At 40.5% G+C, this 7,899-nt stretch overlaps 1 long non-coding RNA gene across 1 annotated transcript; it reads left to right on the top strand.

Annotated features, from left to right (window-relative positions):
- The first annotated feature begins 1,014 nt into the window (after positions 1-1,014).
- LOC123371765 lies at positions 1,015-7,211 on the top strand. Its single transcript, XR_006579948.1, has 3 exons — positions 1,015-1,095; positions 2,659-2,738; positions 5,111-7,211. It is a non-coding gene; the product is annotated as an uncharacterized LOC123371765 (long non-coding RNA).
- The last annotated feature ends 688 nt before the right edge of the window (positions 7,212-7,899 follow it).

Here is a 7,899-nt window from a genome sequence, read left to right as displayed (position 1 = left end):
CCCATGTTCATTTATTTGTACCTAAAGGGCTCATTGTGTGCTACTGATCTGACCCTTGTGAGGAGGAATATGCTGAGTTATGGGAAATGTTGCAGTCTATGAATTATTGATCATATAGGTTCTGCGTGATTTAATATGTCAACATTAAAATAGATGTATAACACCCAACATTATCTAGTAGTAAAATGTGGGAGAGATGGTAGTATTGATAATTATTGATCAATAATCATTTGCATATGAACTAAATGTTTTAAAACAGGTTCAACAAGAGCTCACTGCAAACAACAGAATTAGATACATGGTTGTGTTGGCTTCAGTTTTCCACCAGATGGCAGTCAAACTATTTAAGTTTAATAGTTCTTCCAAATGGCCCATATTTCCAAGTGAAAATATAAAGAAAACACAAGAGGTAAAACTACTATAAAAATTCCCATAAATACTCATTTTTGTAAATTCTACCAGAAGTCATGTTAAAGTATGATATTAGGCACAATTTAAATTGTCTTTCTGGCCCCACTGAAGTCAATAGCAAAATTTCCATTGGCTTCAATAGAAGCAGGATTTGATTCTTTCCAAGGTAACATGCTGGATTAGTTGCCTCTGTGTCTCAGTTCATAGTGCAACTAAGAAAGGAGCCAACACAGATTCCAAGGCAGCTCTCAACAAAGTCTTTGAACTCCTGCACTAGGACAAGGGACAGTTAAGTTACTTGCACACTACCCAGAGGTGAAAGTAAGACGGTACAGTGTACCGGCAAGAGCCAGTACACAGCTGACCATACTGGTAGGGGGCAACTTCCCCAGGCTGGCAATTTAAAAGGGCCCCGGGCTCCCCGCAGCGGCCGGAGCCCCTGGCTCTTTAAATCACCACTAGAGCTGCGGCTAGTTACCATGGGGCTCTGGCAGTGATTTAAAGGGCCCAGGACTCTTGGCTGCCGCTACCGCAGCCGGAGCCCTGGGCCCTTTAAATCACTGCCAGAACCCAGGCACAGCTGTCATGATTTAAAGGGCCTGGGGATTTACAGGCCCTGCCCCTTCTGCCTGAGGTTCTGCCCCTTCCAGTTGTCCATCCTGCTTGCCCAGGACCTGCATACTGGTAAGTCCCTTAAGTTACTTTTACCCCTGACACTACCACAAAAATGTTATTCATTGAATTGGATTTGGTGGGGGCATATTGTGAAGAGGAGAGAAAGGGAAGGAAGACAATGAAAGAGGGGACAGAATAAAGGAGAGTGAATGCAGAAATGAAGGTCAAGGACAGGAGAGAGGGAAAGACAAAAATGGTTTGGGAGACTCAAAGTGAAAATGGATAGATAGGCCAGATAGGGCCTGTTCCTGCTAGGTGCTGAGGTTCCTCAGGCCTCGCTGAAATCAATGGGAATTGAGCATGACTCAGTGGATAAGGCCCTTAAAGAACAGGAGGAGAGAACAGCAAAAATGCACTGTGAGGAAAATTAATTCTAAGGTGCAGAGCAAGAACAGGCAAAGTGAGAAAAAGGGAATGTGACCTAAAGCATGAGACAAAGGAGGAGAAAAGAAAAACAAGACTGAGGAAATAAGAAACAATTAAAGTAATAGCAGCTCAGCTTCACCACAAAAACACAGAGCAGTCAGCCTGTGGTTTGAAACTTCATTTTCTTTTTCCTTTCAATAATGAATTATTAACACATTGAAAGAAGCTGAGCCCCTGCGTTGGTTTATACACATGTGCACACATGAACATTAGCCAAATATCACCCAAACATAGCATGTTAGTGACATGCCAAATATAATGTTGTATGGGCCAGGAGGTAATTGCCCTAGGGCACAGAGATGCAGATAGGCTCCAGGTGCCTCCCACTAGAAACCTATCCTTTTCCTTTGCATGATTTTGCACTCCACTAAGCTGCAGTTACACTATACCCCTGATCTTACAAATTGATCCAGGTGGGCTGTCTCCTCAGCTTGAGTGAAATCAGCTTGAACGACTGGGGCATAGATTTATAAATCCTTGGGGAAATCCCGCTCTGCATCATGTACATGAGTCCATAGTGGTTACCTACAGGCTCATGTTCCTAAAATGTTCATTGTCAATATGCTTTTGAATCACATACAGTAATATTTCATTGTGCATTTAAAAGAATCTGATAAATTGCCATTTTACAAAAGTTATAAATAGGTATTAACAGATAACAAATGGCTCTGTGATGGGATGTGTAGTCTCCACCCACTGTGTGGCAGTGAGAGGGTTAAACCCCTACCCCTGCTCAGTCAAGATGCAACAGGTGTCTCCCCTCACCTTGGGGACTGCCAAAGACCCCAGTTTAAAGGAGGAAGGGCAGGGAAGGTAGTTAGTCTCAGCTGAAAGTAATTATTCCATTAGGGAGAGAACTCACTCTGGGAGTAGGGAAAGCTAGATTTTTTGGAACTGCTGTTTGTCCTCCTCCTGCTAGTGTGTGAGAGCTGGCTGCTAGGACTTGGAGAGATGCTGGTTTGTTTATATGAATGTTGGGTTCATCTTCTGGGAGTAGAAAGACCAACAAGGAACCACTAACTTGTGTTTTATTATCCATGAATATGGAGATGGCCAGCCTCTGATGGGCTCTTTCAGTTTGCATCATCCAAGTAAGAATCGGTATTGGCTTGATTGTTACATTCCTTGACTTATTTTCTTCCCAAGTGGTCTTCAGTCTGCTGAACTTGCTGCAGCTCATTTCATCAGAGTACATGTGGGTCAGTTCCTATCTGCATGGAGCCCAGGTAACAACTGTATTAACCTACTTTACCTTCATTTCAGACTGTTATGCTAGTTGAGAGAGATCTCCTGTCCTGTTTAGCTTATTAATATTCCAGTGTGCACCAATTGGAAGTCTAGCTTCAGGCTCTTAAAATAATCCCTTAGATCAACAGATAGCTGTTATCAGCAGAATGTAAATGATTGCTGGCAGCTGCTTTCATTAATGTGAATGTCACCATGGTAACTAGCCAGAGCAATGATAAATGATATTTCAATATCAAGGCTGAATGAACTATTGAAATAACCCAGTCATGCTATCTGATATCACACCAGTATGTTTGCTGTAGTTATAACTATTGCTTCCTGGTCATGCTACATGGAATATAGAAAGAAACAAACATTTCTATAGTTGCTCAGGTAGAAGAATGAATTCCACTCTACACTAAACAGTTATCACTTGTTAAAGCTTTGTGGGTGGTTTTTTTTCTTGTTTTTTTTTTTTTTTCAAATATGGTAACAGTAGTGTATTGGAAGTGCCAGTGCAATATGAGTCATGTTTGAGAACTACTGCTCTAGGACATGTTTTACTGGTGACCCCTTTTCCATAGCAAGCCTCTGTGTGCGACCCCCTCCTTTAAATTAAAAACACTTCTTCACATATTTAACACCATTATAAATGCTGGAGGCAAAGTCGGGTTTGGGGTGGAGGCTGACAGCTCACAACCTCCATGTAATAACCTCACGACCCCCTGCGGGGTCCTGACTCCCAGTTTGAGAACCTCTGTCCTAGAGGCAGCATTGCTGTTAAAGCAGATAATAAGGGGTCAGGAGTTCTATTCCTGACTGCACCACTGACTTGGTGTAAAGCTTTAGCAGCTCACTTTACCTCTCTCTTCCACAGTTTCACTGTCTGTAAAATGGGAATAAAAATACATCCTCACCTTCATACTGTCTTTTCAGAATCTTAATTGAAAAGTGCTACAACATGCAAGTGCAAGGTATCACTATTAGCCCAGTAAAGTCAGCCCGCTTTTTGTGCTGACTTCCATGAACACTGCAGCACACTTCCACACTATGGCTGCCTCATTTTCCTTAGTATATAGTTAGCCATCATGTAAGTCATACCCCAGATGAATATCCTGTAAACTGTTAGGGTCAAGGGGTCTCTCCTTGACTGTCTATGTATGATTTCCCTTCCCTTCTTTCTGCCCAACCCTCCCTCAACATGCAAAGCAGCCTATTCATTTGGAAGTATTTTTGCCTTGTTCCAATGAAGTATTATGGGTATTGGGGTTAATGGCAGGTCATAGCATCAATTTTAAAAAATATGTATCTGCTGAGAGCCAGGTCTTGCAGGTTCAGTGCCTGATTTTTGCCACCCTTCCATGCCGAATTGAGTATTACCTTATTCTGCAAGTAGCTACTGAAATCAACTGAAATCAATGGGCTACTCATGTAGCAAGTTATCATTCACCATGAGAAAAGGACCTGGAGGGCATGTGTGTCTTATACACAGTGTGCAAGGTTCTTAGGGCTGGAGCTTCCAGTTCAGCACTACTTAAAGCATGTATCACATTATTCACTTTTGAAGGATTTCTGCCATCTTTTATTAATTTCAGCTACTTAAGTCTGAAGTTTATCCATCTTTAAGATGAAGAGAAAAATGCTCAGGTTCAGGTCTCTTAATAACTCACTAGATGGAAAACCTAGTAGCTATTTGCTAGTTTTTTGCTTCAATTCAAGCTGTTCATAATGATTTATTAATAGAAAAACAATCCCAGTGCATGCATTTTTGTCCTGGCATCTATACCCTCCCCCCAGCCTCTTTATGCTAGCTATACTCTGAGCTCTCTTCTCCAATTGTTCCAATGCATCCTCTAATACCGATGACTTATGTAGTTATGGGAATATCAAATAATAAAAATCTTGGCTTCTAAATACCAGAGATGAAATCCAGGGCCCCATTAAAATCAACGGAAGTTCTATCATTAACTTCAGTAGGGCCAGGATTTCACCCAGAAAGAATGGGAGCCAGCATTTTTAACTTGCATTTCAAAAACGCAAGAAACCGTTTATCATTTTCTCCTTTTGTGCTGCCCTAATGTTGTCCCCATCATTCCTGAGAGACTGAGTTGCTGGTGTATGTATCTGAAGTGGAATTTGAACCATGAGAAATTTTTGGTGATAGGAGCAAATAGCTAGTAAAGTTTAACAGATGGGAACTAATGGCTTTCCATTTTCAGATGTGCAATGATGTAAATAACATTGTTTCCTATAAAGCTGTTCAGGAGAAATAATTTTTCCTATTGTGATGTTGAAATATCATGTTTGCCAGTTGATTGCCAGAGGCTAATGCTCTTTCCTTGATAGCTACTTTTTACATTCTTTGGAACAGCTGATCTCCACTGGAGCACTGGTGTTGAAAGCACGTCATGATACTTTCATTGTCCCCATTTCCCTACAATTGATTGAATAACTGTTCATTTTTGTTACTGTGCCTTTGAAGACTGTGAAGTGACTTGAACAATAATCAGATTTTTAAAATGGATTGAAATAAACCAGTGGACCAAATGCTACATTTTGCAAAGTCCTGGCAATTGTTAAGGTATGTCAGTGCATATTATTGATACCACACCATTCTTATCATGAAATGGTAATACTGTCCTATGAACTGCTTTTCTCTGTCTTTTGGAATAATGTATTTGAATCATGGACCACACTGCCCTGAGGGAGTTTTTTGTAATGGACTGTAAGGGTGTATCTCCACTGCAGTTAGTCCAGGTGATTGCCACAATGGGTTAGCTTAGCCCTGATGTTAACACAGCCATACTGCAAAGCCATACCTGCATCACTGTATACTGACTGGTGCTGTAGTCACCAATGTGTCACTAGGACTTTTGTTCTTTTTGCTGCAGTACGCTGAACCTCTCCGATTCTGTGCCAGTGACTTGTAGCAGAGCTTGTCCTTCCTTCTGGGCATACAGGAGGACTGTTGGAGGTTTATCAACACTTGAGTAATTTTTTTTTTCTTTGTGCCTGCATCCTCACTGCAAAGTAGGTGGGTTACCAGACTGAATGAAAGCAGAATCCAGGCTCTAACCCATACCCCTAGCAAAGCTGGCTAGCCTGGCTTGAAAGCACCACCAAACTCAGGTGAGAGGTTTTGTGTATGAAGAACACAGATGTGGGGTTGGAGGCAACACCTGGGTAAGACCTTGGGCTAACTATGCAGTGAAGATATACCCTAAAAGGTGAATTTTTGTCAGCGTTGGAGTAGAAATGAATCTGACTGGTCATAACTAAGCAAAATACATGAGCAATAGAGAACTGCATCTGCAGTTGCTGCTCTCTTAATGTTGCTGTGGTATAATACAAAAATTAACAGTACCACAAGAGTGATAAACAGGTTCAGGGAGCCTTGTGCTTGCATGTTATAAAATAAATGTAGAGCCCTCTACAGAGACCAACTTAGCTGGGATTGGGTGGTCTTTTGGTGTCTTTGGTATTACAGTATGTGAATTTTAATTGATCATGTTGTGTGCTTAGAGTTGATATGTGCAGTGTAAAGAATGGATAGGGTTTTTATACTTTAAGAAGCAGGATCCCAGAATGTTTTCTTTACAAAAAAGAATGTCTTTAGTTTAGACTGTGGTAAAATGTGGTTTGATAATGGCTACAAATGGATAATGGGTATATAACAATATTAAAAGCATGATTTGTTGGGTGTTTTTTTGTTTTTAAATCCAGCATGTCTTGAAATGGTACAAATCTGGGTGCAGCTTATAATGGAAAAGCCCACTGGGTCCTAACCTTTGTGGAGACACCTAAACCTGACTCCATACATCAATTGTGATAGGTGTTTCCTTCAGGCAGCTTTCCACAGAAACATGCACATATTCCAGTTCACACATGATAACAAACAGATCCCTCTCTGTTTTCTGTCTATCTCTCCCTCTCTCTGTGCAAACTATTTACAAAGTACTGTAGAAAGGGAAGAACAGGGCATTTTTTTTCCTCCCCCACTTGATAAATCCTCTTCAAATGTTTTTGGTTGCTCTTATTTGCTCCTGTGGTTGACTGACACACAAAAAGTTGCATTAGTCGTGGTTCTTGTGTTTCTCTGCATTCCCCCCCCCCATTTTATTTGAAAATGTTTGTTAGTATTTTAGCTTTGTTTAAAAGTCCGTTCCTCTCCCCCACCCCAATAGACTGTATGTATGTGATCAAGATACCTAACAATAAATAGTGGAAATATCTGTGCAATATAGTATCCAAATGGAACACAAGGGCTGACTGTGTTACCATAGTGCCAAGAAGCCCCAGTCATGGACCAAGAATCCATTGCACTGTGCATTGCTCAGCCACACAACAGAATCACTTGTTAAAAGAAGATATAAGACAAAGGTTAGAGCTATTTGGCTATAAGACTCCAACTGCCAAAGAATGACTCCACCTAGTTCGGTGTGACGGCAGGACATATTGACATAGGATATGACAAGGGGATAGACTGAATCCAATCCAATGATCTATATAGAGAAAACATGGTTTGTTGTGGTTTCATACTCATGACAATAAAATCTATTTTCTTTATGCCATACGTTTTACAGAAAACCTACTTTTGAAATTTGTAGGGAGTTTTTAAAATCTTTTGCTGGTACACTTTTTATATATATCTGTCTCCTTGTAAACCCAGGCTACCTTGGATACTATGAATATTGATGTAATGGTTTTGGAGGGAGAAAGAAATTATAAATAAACAGCTGAAGCAAAATCACCTAAAATAGCTTTTCTATTCATAAGGTCAAACTTTTTAAGGTCTGCAACCTTGCAGCCTATCCAGGCTGGGAAAAATGCTTCTCACCAATGGAAAAAAAGTTGACATTCTAATTAAACAGTATAAAAATTTCATTTTAGCCCCGATTCACAGCATTTTACTGTAAATGTGTTACTGGTCTGGGACTAATTAGACCTGTGCAATTTGGAGGGAAATCTAATATAGTTGGGTCAGACTTAATTTAAAAAAACCGGTGTCTGTTTTTGAAAAAGCAGCTCAGAGGCTTGACATGGTATAAATAGGCCTGCTGAGAAACCCTAATGGATAGAGAGCGGGTGAGGAAAACAGAGGCATGCAAAGTGCAGATTATTGATCGTTCCAATTTTTATCATTAAATATAAAAGTTGTAT

Source organism: Mauremys mutica, chromosome 5 (assembly GCF_020497125.1).
Source record: "Mauremys mutica isolate MM-2020 ecotype Southern chromosome 5, ASM2049712v1, whole genome shotgun sequence".
Classification (NCBI taxonomy): Eukaryota; Metazoa; Chordata; order Testudines; family Geoemydidae; genus Mauremys; species Mauremys mutica.
Note: the sequence above shows the minus strand (reverse complement) of the source record. Positions and strands in the feature narration are given on the sequence as shown.